The sequence below is a fragment of the Haemaphysalis longicornis genome, unplaced genomic scaffold (assembly GCF_048455015.1).
Source record: "Haemaphysalis longicornis isolate Haplotype H1 unplaced genomic scaffold, Haemaphysalis longicornis Haplotype H1 scaffold_4, whole genome shotgun sequence".
Lineage (NCBI taxonomy): Eukaryota > Metazoa > Arthropoda > Arachnida > Ixodida > Ixodidae > Haemaphysalis > Haemaphysalis longicornis.
This window is the reverse complement of record NW_027526361.1, coordinates 106,014,582-106,032,692: the sequence shown is the minus strand read 5'-3', so window position 1 is coordinate 106,032,692 and position 18,111 is coordinate 106,014,582.

Genomic DNA, 18,111 nt, shown 5'->3' with positions numbered 1-18,111 from the left:
AGCAATGGAATACCAACGTGCCCAGGACACTGCCCTTATTAAGCTGATTTTCCCACGTCTCGTTTCCTGTGCTCACCAACAAAGAAAGTTTCGCCGTTTACTGGACGTATGTATAAAAGCTTCTCCGGGTTGGCGTAGTTATTATTTGCACTCTATAAGCACCAACTATAAACACTGAAATGGCTGGGAGCGTGAAGACCCGCTAGGAGGTATGCAACAGCACTAATTGCCCCTGGGTTAAGTACCCCGTGTGCAGAATTCAACAATGACGAAACTACTCGTTCAAAAATATTTGGTTCAGCTATGTAGTTCCTTTCCCACAGTTCTATATTTTACATTTAAGGCAGCATAATTTGATGACACCTTAACAACGTTTGCAATCACCTTGTACTGGCTTTGAACATGAACAAACTTTATCTTAGTCTTCTCGTTTTTACTGTCAATCAATTTTGCTGTTTTCTCAGCTGTCTTCGTTTTCAGGGATAGCTTGTGCAGAGTATTGTTTTCGTAATCTATGAAATTCGACACCCATGGGCGACTCGCCAATTCGTCGTCACAGCCGTCACCACCATGTCGCGTGAAAAAAAACTTTCTTAATAGGGGGTAAACAATTCTTTCGGAGAAAAAAGATGCCCAATACGGCCAAAAATTGACTCCCAATATTAAGTTACTGATTGAAAACTTCAACCTCATGGAGTAAGTAACTGCTTGCGGATCTCGCCGCTCTCAATTCAACGGTTCTCCATAGCCGCCGGTCAGCTTTCGCACGTGAACCATGTGATTACCAAGAACCGCACCAAAGCTAATTACCCTCTCGAACCCTCTTTCGCGCCAAAAGCTTCGCTTCTCAACCGCCTTCAACAGCGGCCTTCGCCGAGTGACGCCGGCCGCAGACAGGTCCGGGCCGCGTAAAATGCAATGTAGCGGCAAGTGACGCCGAGTGTCGACGACGGCCGGAACAAATTGCAGCCGTCGCAATCCTGCCGGAACTGGCGAGCGGCGACGCATTGGTGCTCGCTCGTCGCGGCGTTGTATCCCATATAGCGCGCTAAAAAAATACGGCGACCGCATTCTTCGCGGGTCGTGCTGCAGCACGTTCCCCTCCTCGCAATTATGCGGGCCGTCTCTAGTTTGGCGGTTTTCGAAGTCGTCGAAGTTTTCGGCGCTAGAACAAGAGAATGAAGCGAGAAGAGGTTCGGGATGACCCAGAACACTTTCTTGCAATCATTAACGGAGCAAAAACGCGCTGGAGTCCTTTTATTTCTGGGGAGATTATAATTTCGTTTAGATGATGACGGCCGGCGTTCCGCTATCCTCAGACTTCCTTTTTGAAACCTTATCTTTTCCTGGTGACCGAGTACCGCTTTGGGCGCATGTACTTTGCACACGGATTATTTACGAGAGATCAAGAGAAGACTGGAAAGCATTTCAAACGGAAGAGCGGACGAACTAAAGATAGAAAGAAAGAAAGAAAGAAAGAAAGAACGAAAGAAAGAAAGAAAGAAAGAAAGAAAGAAAGAAAGAAGGAAAGAAAGAAAGAAAGTTAGCGGCCTAATATGATGGGAAAAGGACGTTCCCACACCAGGGAAAGGAGGACGGAATCGAGAGGCGTAGGTGATGAGAATGACGTCACTGCAAAGTGCTTGGTCCGAAGCGCTGCTTCAAGGTCACCAGTACCCCGATGCTTATACCACTTTAGCGGCGCGCAGGCGGCTCGTGAGCGCAAGACGATGTCGTGGGGGGAACTTCTGTGTGGAAGCCGAAGCGCGCCGCAGCAGACGTACAACCGTGTGAGAGCTACAGCGGTAACTCGTCGGCAAAGCAAGCGCGGACTGCGAAGCGAGCCATGAGTGGAACTTAGGTGCAAGACAATGGGAACGCCAGTTGAGCGAGTCAACAACCAACGGCAACGGAATGTCACAGCGAAGTGCCCACACAAACTTCCCGACTCTGGCTTGCACCCTCACTCACGAAACTGGCGTTGGAATCAGAGCCGTCTTTTCTAATTAGATGCAGTAATTGTTACAGAAATGTATGTACACGACGCACGACATTACAGGTTTCATAAGAGGCAACGTGACTGCGTAAGTGATAGCGTGATATACATGAAAGGTATGATTAGTAAGAGTACTATTAGAAGTGTAAAGCGATATCCCATGTCTCAGGCCGTTTTTCCAGCCAACCGACAAATGTCAGTGTTTTCGTGATTCTGCTCAGCAAATCAGAGCCGAGTTGGCTACGGTACGGGACCCTGGTGTTGTGGGAAGGATGGGCGGGAGGAGGTTGCTACCGTAGTCGGAGAAACATTTAGTTGACCCGATAAAAAAGTTACAGCCGTTCCACTCTACGTGAAAACTGTTGGAAATGCAGAGCACTGATTCGCCATAATGGGCTGTAGCGCCGTTATCCGCTCACTGCTACCACCCGACGCATTTCAAATTTCCCGCCTTCGCAGTGCTCGCGCGCCCCCTGCCTGAAACTGCGCCAGCAGGAGTTCTGTTCTTTTTGTGCTTGTTTTCCCTCCCGCATCGCCGCCCGACGTTCACGAATGGCTGCCGCTTCTCGCTGGCGAAGTTCGGCGTCGGCGGCTCGCTTGCGGCGCTTGCGCTCAGCATCCGCAGCACGCCGCCGCGCCGCCTTCTCTTCCCGCGTAGACATTGTCGATGAAGTCGATGGTGAAACGTGAAACGTGCCGTGAACCCCCTGCCGCGGCTATGACGCAACGTGGAGCGGCTATGACGCAACGTAGCGCGGCTATGACGCAACACAATCCAACACAATCCTCTTTATTCCAATCCAATCCAAATCCAAACCAATCCAATCCAAGCCAAGCCAATCCAATCCAAGCCAATCCAATCCAATCCAATCGAATCCAACCCAATGCCAGACCGACGGGGAGCGATGCGGACTACGGACGCCAAGGCGGGTGACATCGTGAGTTACTGAAATGCTCTGCATTTAAAATTAAATCAAATAAAGGTGGGTGGCCTCTACTTAGTTCAGACAGCCGCTAGCAACCGCTGCTGCTCTATCTCAAGCTTAACCCAAAGCATCTTGCAACAAAACGGGGCAAGGTTGGGAAAGCGTCATAAAATTTTAACACGTACAGTCACACCACGAGGCGCCAAAGCACCCATTAGTGTCGCCCAATATAGAACTTCCTGCGCGACCTTCGCGAACGGCAACCCGTGATCTTTCTGAGCGCGTGCCGTTTGCCGTCATCACACATGACCGGAATCCACGCCTGTATAGTTAACGTACACATTCCGCCTTCGGCCACTAAATTCCACGAGCTATGCAGTGTCCGTCGCCGCTTACAGGGAACACGTCAGCGCACACCAGTCTCAAGTATGTGATGTTTCTAACCAAGTTTTATTTACAACTGAAAAAGAAAAAGAATTGCTATTAAGATCTCTAGTGTCTGACGCAGTCGGCAGTAATTCCCCTCGGCAATGAATAGACTTCTATGAAATTCCGACAGAATTTAATGCACTCATGCGAACGAAAACATTGTTTCTAGGTTCTCACAACAGACTTTCTAGCTCCAGTGGGACCAACATTTCGCGTTCGTTGTCCACATCTTGAAAACTCGCTCAATATTTCCGTACCACTTATTAATTATTGAACAACCAAATACACAACTATCCAAGTCGACGTGAGCTCATCCCCATAAGCTCGCCCATTAACCTTAGAAAGTAATTTCCCGAAAACACTGCCTTTAGGTGCAGAGGCTTTGAAGCTCTAGCGAGAGCGGTGTTTTCTGTTCGCTGTCGACCTCTTGAAAATTCCATGAGGCCTTGGTTACCACTGGTTCAAGGTTAAACCACGAATTACCAAACTAACCAAGGCAATGGGATGCCATTTCCATAAGCTCACGCATCAACCTAAGTAACGTCCCAATGCCATCACAGCTCCAGCGCACCACCGGTTTAAATATCGCTCAGCATCTTTAGGGTGTCGATGCTCCGCACGAAAGCGACCACATCACTGCAGGGGGCCACGCGGGACTCATTTTTCACGCGCCATTTGACCCTCCGTATATCCCCGAGGCATGGGTCGTTTCTGCGTCTCAATGCGACTCCTGGTACACCTAACACCACTCTCCCTTATCTGCTGCTGACTTCGCTAGTCTCCCGCTTTTCCCTCATAACTTCAGGGGAGCAGACTACCTTCTTATCACTTCATCCACTCGTCAAACTGTGCTGATATTTTACTTCTCACTATTGCGCTTTCCTTTTCGTTATATTTTACTGTTGCTTACCGGACATCACTAGAACACTAGGCTATGCTGCAATCTATGATGCGGGTTTTTTGCATTTACTTTATCGTCTCTTCCTAATCCCTTTCGTTCCCCAAGCCGCTCGTTCCGCCAGCGTATCCCGCTGTGATGGCGCCGAGAGCTCTCCCGGGTCTCATAACGGCTCAAGACGAGCTCGGCGCGTAAAGGGAGCCGAACTTCCCGCGTCAACGCTGTCGGCTCGGATAGAAAGGCGGCCAATATCACCAAAGCGTGTGAGTGGAGATGGGGAAACGGGGAAGTAAGACGGGCGGGAACGCAGGCCAACCTGCCGCGGAAGTTCCACCGATGCGCGACGCATCGATTCGCCCTACGGGAGTCAGCGTTTCTTCTTCGCCCCTCCCTTCTCTGCTACGGCCCTAAAATGCTGTCTTCAGCTATGGTGTTACACACGACGATGAAAACTTTTTTTTTCTATTGCCAGTGTTCGTGTCGGGGTGTGAGCGCGAATACGAGCCTGCGCCTGCTGCTCTGCACGCCAACGAGGGAATTATCGAAGATTCGCAGTTTGCGGACGTGTCTGCATTTGCGGTTGAATTGCGTTTCGGTCCCGGTTGATTGGATGTAGCTTTTATGCTTCTCTTGAAGAAAAAGGGGATTATGCACAAAGAATATGCCGGAGGATACTGCGTCTGCCTGGTTAGGGAATGTCGAACTTCTTAGACAATTTGTCGTTACAAGAACGATGCCTCTGTCCCCATCCTGCGGATATCTTTACTTCGGTGTTGCTTTACTTGCGCTTTTTTATCTTGTTTTTTAGTCTTCTAATCTTTCTGCCAAGCTTTTTCTGCCTTTTTAGATCTTTTGCCTGTTCCATAGCCCAGTACTCTCTTTTTGCTCTTTATTGGGGGCGAAGCCCCTAGGGGCTGGGTCTGTTGGCGTCTCCTGTCGTCGTCGTCGTCGTAATTGTGGGTTCATGTAGTCACGATACTAAAACACCGAGAAACTCTTTTACGCCTCGCGCTACAACGTAGCGAGCACAAAAAAAAAAAAACGGAACACTCGTTTACGCCTCGCGCTGGAGCCCTTCGTAACGCATACTAAATCAACACCGGGTCACTTATTTACGCCTCGAGCTAGAATGCTTCGACCATCAAAGACAACAGACTTTTACAGCAAAGCTGTATACTTTTACCTCTCAACGATTTCATCTCCATAGGGGAAAACGCCAAGGCGCCAACAATACGCTTATACCCTGCATCCTTCGCCCCTCCCCAGGTTTCACATTAGTGGAGCAGGCTGGAGATTTTTTTTTAGTGCCATTCTTCTTGTTGGAACTACATGAAAAGAAAAAAAACATGTTATCAGTGCCTTGAATAAAACGTGATTGTGTTACTTCGTTTTAACAATGTAACTGCTTGCCTACCGAACTATTCTTTTTTGTTTCTAAGAGTGCGAATCTTACCGTTTATAGCAGCTGCATTAGAAAAAATTAATAAACCAACAAAATCGCCTGCATCAGCAATACCACCCGCTGTCTCGGTTGGCATACGGCATCTGCGAAGGCAGTGTCGCGCCAGCATTGATAGTGATTCTGCAACGAGTACCTGCAGACAGACCGATGTCGAGGTTGTAGGCTATAGCAAAGATCGGAAGAAGAGTTGTGGGCGAACTTAGAGGCGAAACGAAATGCTTTCGCGTCCCCATTTCATCAGAGTATGCTTAAAGATGCTCTGCAGTCCGTGTGTCCCGTGTTATGCCACTGCTGTTACGCAGCTTCCACGCCTGAGATTACAAAAGAACCTAATAAGCTCAGTCCAATATATATTACTCCCCTATACTCCTCCCCTGCAAAACAAGTTCTCCCCTGCAAAACAAGTTCTGTATAGGACGTCTATGGCAATCCACGCAGTTAGAGTAATGTGCCATGTGCAAACAACTCGGGATATATCAGTGTCCCTTTCTTCTGCACAATCACCTTTACAACACCCCCCCCCCCCCCTTCATTTCTTTATCAACTGAAACAATGAGAGCTGTCAGAAACAAAGTACCTTCGCCAGTTTTAAGCAGTAACCCAAGATCTATTGGATATATTGTATATACGCGTACAGTGGATTTGTATTGTTGGCGTCGCCGGCATTCGGAAACAATATAATAATGGAGACTCCCAAAATTTGCATTCTGCGATGAAAGCTGCGTCCCTAAGAGCCATGGCCGGGCTTTTAACGAGCCCGTCAACAAGAGGGTGAATGACAGGTGAGTCATTTGAGAACAGTCTGCGAATTTTAGGATTGAAAGTAGCACCGAACTTCTAAACATAAATATGACCTGTCGCTTCACCTCGTTCTCTAAATAAGAGAAGACACTGCCTGCATGTTCCAATAACCGTCCTTTTTCAGGTATGATACTCACCCAATGTCCGATGAAGATCGTGAGCTTATCGTGCAACACGTGGTCCTTTTATAATATGTTTTACATCGAACTCACTAAGCAGTGGGAACACTAGATGTTAGCCAGTTTTTCCATGGGAAGAGGGTATGTAGGTGAAAGAGATTTATACCAAGGAAAATGCGGAGTTAAAGGGATACTAAAGTGAATTTGTCAAGCTCCCGTTTTTGCTTGCACTGCGTAGACTGGCTCAAATTAGCACACTTTTCATCGTTTATCCGGTTGACAAATCGGTAATTATTTTACAAAGCGCGAAAGAAGAAAAACTACCATGCGCGGTTTGCGGCGGCCGCACCAACTAAGGCTGTGACGTTGGGAGGAGGGGCGCCGTGATTGGACGATGCCCAAGGTTAGCAATCACACAAGTTTCGGTTTCGGTTCTGTAAAACATAACCAATGGCGTTGTTGGATGGGCATTCTCAATATCTCAGTAATCATCGTACCGCGCTTCTGCCATGTTGTCGGCTGTAAAATGCACAAGATAAGCCTCCCAGGACGGCTTGTAGTCGTAGCATTCACTAGCCGAGACCTACGCAGTGTATGAACGCCCTCCGCGTACCCGCAGACGCCCAAAGGTCATGCGCTTTTCCCCCATATTTGGAGCTTGCCTCCCTCATGCCTGTATCGTAAAAAGCGTGTTCGCACAAGGCCAAGGGTCTGTTCATTCTGGCCTGTGCCCACTGCCTGCAAGCAGTCGGTGCTTATGGCAACAGCACGCCAACGAGAACTCGCTAGCGCGCCAGTGCCAGCCTGCGCGCGTTTTGTGAACTAGTTCGTGTAGCCATGAACGTTGCGGCCCAAAAAAAGGTGAACTCAATATAGAAAACATGGGCGGAAAACAAAAAAGTTAACTTACAAAAAAAAAAAAGCACGTACCCGCGGGGATTCGAACTCGTGACTTGCAAAACATTTCCGGTGACATTCTGGCGCCCCAGACCACTGAGCCACGAAGCGGGACACGAAGGGCTTGCTAATATAGGGTATATATTGTACAACCGGTTTACACTTTTATTTAGTTTTGGCATTTCAAGCAGCTTAGGTGACTATTTGTTGTACTGCGATCGTGCAGTAAGCGTCGCCCGAGTTTCCGCAGTAGCTCACGTCTTTCACGTAGCATTTCGTAGACGGAAAAGCGTTCGCAGATGCGTAGTCGTGCTGCTGACCGCTGTGCTTGTTCGCCCAGCGCAAAAAAGTGCTTCCCGCGCCCTAGTTTTACGCTGTACGGTAAAAATATCAGTTGATTTTATTTCCTTAGTACCTATATTGACTTCGCTGACTCTTCTCCCGCCTTCAAGAGGCCTTATATTTTCCTACTGGCGTACCAGTCAGCGAAGCGTCGCATGTGCGCTTGTGCAGCGCTTGTGAGAAGCGACCTTGACTTGGAGCTAGATACAGTGTACAAACAAACCAAGTAAAGAAAGGCACATTCTTCCATTCACAAACGTGTCCTGGCTTCGTTTCAACTAAGCGAACGAATTGCGACCAAGCAATTTTTTTTTAACCTCCTTGATTGCGACGACCCGCCGGCGGCCGGCGGACGAAACGCTGGGCCGACTGACTCTGTCGGCCGGGGAGCCGTGCAGTAGCGCAGCCGTGGCGCAGCCAATTGCCAGCTCATCCCCTCCTGACGTCACACGAAAACGCCACAGAAAATGGGCGAGCGTAAAGAGAGGAGGACAGCATTTTCGAATTAGTTTGTCTACTAAATAAAATCGCGTAAACGCGCCTAGAGTGGTCGAAACATGGCCTGGGGACTCCGGACTACAATTTGCGCTAGTAATCCCGCAATGTTTACATATCACTTCAGTGTCCCTTTAAGACAGAACACATCCTGGAACATTAAGTTCACATCCCTTCGTTCAACAACCTGAGATGCCCGTTAACAACGTAGAAATCGCACGGCAACGGGTCGGTACAAACAGAAAGAACTACGCAATAACTAAGATGTCAGTGCTATGCAGGCGTTAATAAAGAAACTTCTTCTCAAAAAGGAGCCCCGCAAGGCATCAACATCACTTCTCAATCTTCACCAGGCGCGTACGTACCAAAGCGTGCCGCTAAATGTTAAAGCTTAAAGGCGAACAACCAAAACGATCGCAATTAAACTTTCCAGCATCCATTAACAGCGTGGTAACCCTTCAGGTTTCCCTACTTTGCCAGTCTTCCAAGCGTCTGAGCGTACGAAGCAGCCGTGGCCCTTCGGCCGCGGTTGCTTTGACGCTGCAGTAGCGCTACCAAAGACTAGTCCCAAACAAAACCCCTTAGGAAGAATGCCGTCCCCAGCGTCAGCGATAATTTGTTGTACATTTCAACTAGCCACTCGTATTGTTTCCATCTTAGAATAATTCCTCGTAAAAATAACACGGGCAATTTATACATGAACCAAAGAAAGTGCGAGGAAGATAGGGAGTTGGCATCGTTAGCTCGATGGCGTTGGCCCGGAGCTGCAGCCGCAGTCACGCTCGTGGGCCTCGTAGTACATCGGCCGGTCACGTTTGCCCAGGGGCTTGCCACAGCGGATCTCGGGACGCCAGGGCTGTCGAACAGCGGACCGCGATTGATCGCACCTCTGGGGCTGCCGCGGCCACGGGGCTATGGACCCGGCTATTGGCAGTGGCGGCTATATGTGGCGCACGGTACATTTGCAACCCCCCACAACCCAAACTCCCGCGTTTTTTTTTTCGTTTATTCTATTTTGACCCTTTCATTTTTTTTATTCTTTTCTCTTTTTTTCTTGCCCACGTGCTGCGAGTAAGTTTATGGCGGCTCTACGCGAATACGACTTCCGCGTGTATCGAGAAGAGATATTGGAACAATCCGCGGGAGGAGAAGCTCTGACCACGTTTTCCCCTGGCATCTAAGATTTGTCTTTTTTCTGACCCTTTGCACACAACGTGAGCACAACGTATGGAGTCTCGTTTTCGAACCGGACGTCGGAGAGAAAATAATACATCTGGGGGAACAAAGATCCCAAGCGCCATTCATTTTGCTGTTGAGAGGCATTTCCGCTGCGCATTTTTATTGCCACTATTCACGTGAGAGACAAAAAAACTTAGGCAGAAAGTAAAGTTAGGTTCGTTGAAAAGGTGGTTATGGATATATCACAATGGATATATCGAGCTCTCCCGCACGGGATTTTTCGCTCTCCTTAGAAATTCGGCAGGCTTTCCCGCAATACATCGGCGCGCAGCAATGGCGCGGCGCGAGCTCGGGCGCATCCAAACCGGCCGTGGCAGAGTGGACCAGCTCCACGCATGCATGCCGTTGGAGAAGAAAGCGCCACATTAGGCGCTGCGGGCGGCGGTGTCACCAAACTTCAAGTCCGCGCCACTCGCTGCCCGCACTTGCTCGCTTCGCTTGTTTCACCGTTATTCACTTGTATCCATGCATGTCTACGCTCTGCCGAAGACGCCGAGGACTCCGTACCGCTTCCGAGCACGAGCCAAGCCGTCGCTGCCGTGGCCCTCTTACGGAGATACTGCAGTGCCATTGAGGGCAGCGGTCTTGCGCTTGTCGACTGTTTAGATACCATGGAGCAAGCAGTCACTATACTCGGTTACAACTCAAGAACGGCACCACCTCATGTAGTGTATCACTCCGCCAAAGCGCCGGACCCGTGACGTCAGTGCGCGCGCGTTTTGAAAGGGGTTTGCTATATAATGCGTGATATCGTCTGCCTTGTCTCACGCAGTTTGTTTGTCGTCACTGGAGTCGTTTATAAGCATATTAAGTTCAAAAAATTGCGGGAACGGCTCACGCCATGTTCAAAATATTCCCAGTAAGGCCTTAGTTGCGCCGCGCGGAGAAACATCCGGCTACGGTGATAAGGCACAGCGGCAACTTCTGGTGCCGTTCTTAAGTTGTCACCGAGTATAGCAACGCGTTGTGCTCCAAGAACCAGGCTGCACTCATGCAGTTCTTCCGCCCAATAAATGATTGTTTTCTTTCCGAGAAAGTGCCGTATCAATAGTGAACTGCAGGGTGGTAAGAGCTCAGCGTTAGCCCGTGAATCCGTCGGAAAGATTGCTCTCATATAAGTTTTTTTTTTTTTTTGCTTCACTTTCTATGTCGAATTTTTGCTATATCGAACTATTTTACAATCCTCGCGCTGTTCGATATAAGCGGGCTTTACCGTATGTCCAAAGCTCAGTCATCGGAGCAGCCCCATCGAGAACGCCCTTTCGCGAGAGCTGCGCGCGGACGCCCGAGCTAGCTTGGCCTCTGGCACAACCAGACCCTGGTACAACGTTCTGGACGCCTGCTAAAGGGGTATTCACACGACGGAGCGTTTCAGCGGAGAAATCCGAGGGAGGTCGTGATGTCACCGCAGGCGGACCTCCGCTCGGCTAGCTCCTTCGCTCACACGGAGGATGCGACTTTCGGACGGACATCACTGTTTGCAGCCGCCTATCTCGAAAGCATAGCTGCCGTAGCACCGCCGATTCCGCGACGGCGGCAATTTCTGTTAAGCGCATACGTACTGATCTTGTCAACCGACCAAAAATTGGTCGTCGACGCGATGCAGGTGCTGCCGCGCGGAGAGAACGGCGCGCGACGTAGTAGCAGCCGACCGGCCCACCTACAGGCCCGCATACTGATGTTAGGCTTAACACTGCGGCGAATATTCGATCGCCGCTCTGGCAAGCGGCTCAGGTGACGATTTTTAAAGCAACTTTCCATCACATCATTACCCCATTTCTCGTATACGCAGCTTTGTTTGCGCCTTGGGGAGCAATAACAAGCTGTAGCTCGAGCTACCGGCGCCGGCCTGCGCCACTTCGCAGCCGCGGCCGCCGCTCGCCAAGCGCCCGTGCTGGTGGTATACGCGGCTCCCTCAGTGCGCCTGTCATGTGCGCCACGCATTTTCGCGTCCAATGTATTAAGAAGCGATAAAAATAAAGTGCCTGCAACCGCTCTAGAACTTCAGTCGCGGCCAGCTGCCCGACGAGCAGACGAAATCCCGCCGCCTCCGCCGCGGAGCGTCGGAGGGTTTGTAGCTCGCGAGCAGAAGCTCCGATCTCCCATCGGAGGCGGTGCACCGGAGAGAAACCGTGACGTAGGGGTCACGTGGTGCGCACTCCTAGGAGCGAAACGGCGGATTTCTCTCTCGTGTGAATACCCCTTAATAAACCCCATTATATTTTCGTTGAGGTCGTAGTCTTTGCACGGTTCCCAGCCTTGAACTACGAAGCAAGCGAGTGCTCCCTTCCGTCTCACGAGGAATCGAGCACGAAATTACCTCGCCTCAGCCTACCACCGTCATCTGCTAGGGGTCACTGCGCCAACGCGACCCCTCCCCCCTCAGTGTCACGGGCAGCGGCGACATCAATGCGGAGGATTGGCTCTCAACATACGAAATGGTGAGCGCCCACAACAGCTGGGATGACGTAGCCAGAACAGAATCAACAACGTCTCTGTCTCCCTCGACAAATTAGCTGAGTCATGGTTTTGTAACAATGGACCCAAAATGCAGACTTGGTCGGCCTTTAAGACGAGGTTCCTGGAAGCGTTCGGTCGCCCCGCTGTGCGCAAGGTTCACCCGGAACAACGCCTGCGCGTCCGAGCCCAACAGTACAATGAAAGTTACACGAGTTACATCGAGCACATTGTAGACTTTAGCAAGCGAGTGGACCCATATATATATATATATATATATATATATATATATATATATATATATATATATATATATATATATATATATATATATATAGATATATATATATGTAGCGGATCAGAATAGGAAATGAGGGGCTCGTTGAAAATAACACAGAAATAAGGGTTGGCAGTCGAGAAAACCTCGGAAAGCAAAGGGGAGGATGTGGTAGATCATTGAAACAGATTAAGAATTTGGAAAGAAAGAAAGAAAGTGAAGAAAAAATGCCCGCCAGGTGGGATCCGAACCCACGACCTCCAGAATACCGGTCTGGTGCGATAACCACTACGCTACCGGCGGGGCGATTTTCCCATTCACTTTCTGGGGTATTTATGTTAGGTATGTTTGTTTCCTGTGCTTGGGGGTGGTAGCCAGCGCCATTCGGACTAATCGGGGTGAAGGGGTTCGGATCCCACCTGGCGGGCATTTTTTCTTCACTTTCTTTCTTTCTTTCCAAATTCTTAATCTGTTTCAATGATCTACCACATCCTCCCCTTTGCTTTCCGAGGTTTTCTCGACTGCCAACCCTTATTTCTGTGTTATTTTCAACGAGCCCCTCATTTCCTATTCTGATCCGCTACATGCATAGCGAGGGCCTCTGTTCTGGCAGTCTTGTTGCCAAAGGGAGCTTAAGAGGGTTCAAAGCTGGTCGACCACTCTGGACATGTCGTAGACACTCGAGTCACGACCCGGGGGTTAAAAAGAAGGTCCCCTTCACCCCGATTAGTCCGAATGGCGCTGGCTACCACCCCCAAGCACAGGAAACAAACATACCTAACATAAATACCCCAGAAAGTGAATGGGAAAATCGCCCCGCCGGTAGCGTAGTGGTTATCGCACCAGACCGGTATTCTGGAGGTCGTGGGTTCGGATCCCACCTGGCGGGAATTTTTTCTTCACTTTCTTTCTTTCTTTCCAAATTCTTAATCTGTTTCAATGATCTACCACATCCTCCCCTTTGCTTTCCGAGGTTTTCTCGACTGCCAACCCTTATTTCTGTGTTATTTTCAACGAGCCCCCTCATTTCCTATTCTGATCCGCTACATGCATAGCGAGGGCCTCTGTTCTGGCAGTCTTGTTGCCAAAGGGAGCTTAAGAGGGTTCAAAGCTGGTCGACCACTCTGGACATGTCGTAGACACTCGAGTCACGACCCGGGGGTTAAAAAGAAGGTCCCCTTCACCCCGATTAGTCCGAATGGCGCTGGCTACCACCCCCAAGCACAGGAAACAAACATACCTAACATAAATACCCCAGAAAGTTAATGGGAAAATCGCCCCGCCGGTAGCGTAGTGGTTATCGCACCAGACCGGTATTCTGGAGGTCGTGGGTTCGGATCCCACCTGGCGGGCATTTTTTCTTCACTTTCTTTCTTTCTTTCCAAATTCTTAATCTGTTTCAATGATCTACCACATCCTCCCCTTTGCTTTCCGAGTTTTCTCGACTGCCAACCCTTATTTCTGTGTTATTTTCAACGAGCCCCTCATTTCCTATTCTGATCCGCTACATGCATAGCGAGGGCCTCTGTTCTGGCAGTCTTGTTGCCAAAGGGAGCTTAAGAGGGTTCAAAGCTGGTCGACCACTCTGGACATGTCGTAGACACTCGAGTCACGACCCGGGGGTTAAAAAGAAGGTCCCCTTCACCCCGATTAGTCCGAATGGCGCTGGCTACCACCCCCAAGCACAGGAAACAAACATACCTAACATAAATACCCCAGAAAGTGAATGGGAAAATCGCCCCGCCGGTAGCGTAGTGGTTATCGCACCAGACCGGTATTCTGGAGGTCGTGGGTTCGGATCCCACCTGGCGGGCATTTTTTCTTCACTTTCTTTCTTTCTTTCCAAATTCTTAATCTGTTTCAATGATCTACCACATCCTCCCCTTTGCTTTCCGAGGTTTTCTCGACTGCCAACCCTTATTTCTGTGTTATATATATTGCGCTTAAGCCAGGTGCGATGAAAAATATACGAAACATACGGCAGAAGCCTCAGCCTTACCTTGCACCGGTGTGGTCACCATTACAGGACCTGCAGGCTTTCAACGTCTCCAATAACGCCATATTTTGCCCGGAGGCTTTCAAACTACTCTACGTGGGCGCACACACCAAAACAGAATCAATCCAAATGGAGAGAAGACCCTATGAAGTCGCTGAAAAAAAAAAAGACGGGGATCGCAGGAACGCCGGACTACGACCTGGGAAATCCAATTTCACTTTCAGGGCCAGCGGCACCCTGAAAGATTTTTCGGACCCAACAACAGGATTTCATGCGCTCAGTTTAATGGCCTCCTTTTTGTATCATTTTATAATATCCTCTTCCTATTCTCTTTCTTGCTCGCAGGTGGGCTTCGCTGGCGTGACGTAATCTCGTTAGAGCGACTCGCCGCAGTCGAGACAAGAAAATATAAACGTGCGAATCAGTGCTACGGCCCGCGAAGATACAACACGGGTGAACGCGCCTATCCTCAGAGTCGGGTTGCGTCCGGACTGCCCCGACACGAGTGCGAAATGTGTTGTCGCGCATAGAGTGAAAGTGCCACGAAAGAGCTGGCGTTACGCAAGGCAATCTCACGCCCACCCAAGCGGCGCCTAAAAGCACTCAACACACCAGCTCGGACATCTCACAGCTGAAAACCAGGCCAGCGCGAAGCCCTCACCAACGTGCGATTTGATGGCTACTTTTTTCGGGGAAGGTAACCTTAACGGGAAATGAACTTGGTGTGATACCCGACGCTGCTGAGGCCTTGCGAAATGGTCAAAGGGAAAACTCAAATCTGAGACCAGAAAGGTTCTACTGACGTTTTTTCAAACCACCAAGAACACTGGAATCGTTGCAAAACAGGATTTGAACGCGGCAAACTTATTTTTACTCTATTTTGTGCACTGCCGCGCACTACTGTGGGTACGCCAATGAACACTAGGCGTGCATTACTGTACAAAAGTGTACACTGTACACTGCGTGTACACTGGTTTGTGCACTCCTTTAACCCAGTGTACATTGACGTGTGCATATATGAATTTTCACACACTGTGAAAAGGATGTTGCAGTTGGTTATTTTTCATGACCTTAATTATCAGTCAGACATGTAATACAACGAAATTACGGCAGAGCGACAACCCTAGATAGAAGACGTTAGTTTTTTAGTGGAGTAACATTAATGACGGGCCTAGGCTTGCTCCACATAAGTTAGAAGGTAATGCCCCAGAACTTATGTTGCCCGAATTCGCAAACCTTCCCTGAAAACGTAATAACGACAAGGCGACTAGCCAACCTTCCAGCTCTAGTATAAAAATATTATTTATTCCCTCATAGAAAAAGCTCACGCTACACATTTGCCAACAACGTTTACTTTTGAAGTAAACTCGAGGAAATTGGCTGCAAGCTTCCTAATCACTGGAGAAGTGTTGAGAGACGAAGCTCTTCTTACAATTTTTGCATTCGCTCTCCGACCCTCTTTTCCATCGTTACCAGTAAACGTTTTACTACTACTAATACTATTGCTTATTCCGAAGCAAAAAAATAAAAGTGTTGCCAGACAATTTCGTATGCCGTCAAATGCACCGAGATGCATTGCCCCCCACGATTTCGCGTGCCCGGACCCGTTTAAAGCATCGTATCCCATAATGCAAGAACGCCATACGTTCCTCCTCTCAAATATGACCTCCGCGAGGTACTTATTCGGGGCCAGAGGCAAAGCGTATGCACTAGAAGGCTGTTCGACGAGGAGTACCGTAAGAAAATATCAACGGGCGACATTGATGGCGCAATTACGGGAGCGATATCACCCGTGCCAATCTGAGCATCGTTTGCTTCAAATTGGCCATTAAGTGTTCGTGACAAGGGCTCTGGAGGTGCGTGGCACATACACAGTGCGACAGAGGTTGAGGCGAAAGCCGTTTGGGTGTCGTACTCGTGCACATTATCAGCTTGCTCTTATCTCTTGAGGGAAGGCCTTGTCGCGACAGGGAAGCTATGCAGTTCCGCCGCTGCTGCACAGGTTCAACTTATCGAGGTGAAATTGCAGCGCCAGTTGTTCTTTGGCCCGCCCCGTAAATGTGCCCGCGGGGGCTATGCAGTCGAACCGGAAACGAAATGGTGCAGAGAAACAAGCTAATGACGCTTGAGAATTCCCAGCGCCCGAAGTGTGCCTTTGTGCATGTCTTTTTGCTGTTCCAGTTGTCGATTCCGTGGCCTCTGCACAGAGGGGGAATTACCGCTATTTCTTTCTTAAATTCACCGCTTGCGTAATCCGCAGAGTCGCTAGGGTCTATCAGTAAGCTAAAAAAAATTACGCCATCTTCCCGTGGGGAACCATGAGGAGGATGCGAAGCATCATGGGGTTCCGTGTAGGTTCCATTGTGTTGCCGTTATTTTGTTTCATTTATCGGAGCACGAATCGGAACGTAGTGTGAACCCCCATGTAGAGACAGAGAAATGCAGAGAAATGTAGAGACAGCGAAGAGACTGACAACGGCGTTACCTGATCGAACACCTCCTGGTTCTCGTCTTTCTTTATTGCATGTTGACGCTCCTACCCCGCTGCCCGCTCTCTTCGTCCGCTTCTCTGTTTGAGCTGCAAGGCGCGTGGCGCTTCCCGCCACAGCTTTCCCACGGGAAATTCAACATCCTCCCCTAAGTTTTCAGTTCGTCGTTTCCGTTGACGTTCAGCTTCGCGTGCCTTCGTTGTATCAGTAGGTTCTTGACGTAGTTTGAATGAGTGAAGGGCATAAGGCGCGTTCGTAGCACATGCTCCCGTCTCGATTTGTAGCGCAGTGGGAAGAGCGCCACGTACCTCATGTTGCGGCCAGAGAGTCGTGGGATCGAAACCGGGCGCCGTCTAACTATTTCTTTTTATAGTGTACTGCGCTGACGTCAGGCCAAACGCTGACGGGGCTGAAGAGACGCGCATGCGCAGTAGAGTGGGGACGGCAGACAACAACAAGGGAGGGAGGGACACAGCCCCGAGCATGAAATGCTTCGCATACAAAAAGCACCGGTACGATGTTGGTGATGTTATCTTCATCACCACGATGAACCGTCATTGTTACGATCATTATGATGCGTCGTGATGGGCATACGTAAGCGTGTTTAACAAACCTGGTGGCCCCCACGCTCCCGCGAGCGCCATCTACGGGTTTTTTTTGGAACACTCGTTCTATTCTCACGAGTGGCTTCTAATACGTTTTCTCTATTCCTCCTCCGTGACGTAGGAGTAGAGCTCCAATTCCTATTTTTTAGGGGCGAAGCACCTTAGGGGCTTGGGATGTCGGCATCTACTGTCGTCGTCTCATGTCGTCACGCTATATCAAGTTCTCCAACGATGGTCAAAAAATAAGTGTATAATAAATAAACCTGGTTCAATATAAACGAATATGTTTTAAACTAATTTAAAATACAGTAATGATCAGTATAAAATTGCGTTAATAACAGAAATTTGTCAACTTTTTTCTCGAAATTGGTTTAAACGCCAGGATTTCTCCTCTAAAGCGCACTTCTTAGCATGCGGTGGGGTGTGACACAAAGATAACTTACGGCCAGTTTGTCCTTCATTTAATTGCCTAAATACTGTTCAACACAGGAGAGGGCGCCATCGCCTGAGCAAGCGCGTGATTGCTCCCCCTACCGGCGCTTCTCCGGCCCCAATCGTCGCTCGCTTTGTGACAGGAGACAGGCTTACAATGTTGCATACCCTTATACACAGCTTGCTTCGCCCCTCCCCAGGTTTCGCGTTTGTGGAGATGGCCCGGATTTTGTTTTTTTTTTTCGCAAAGA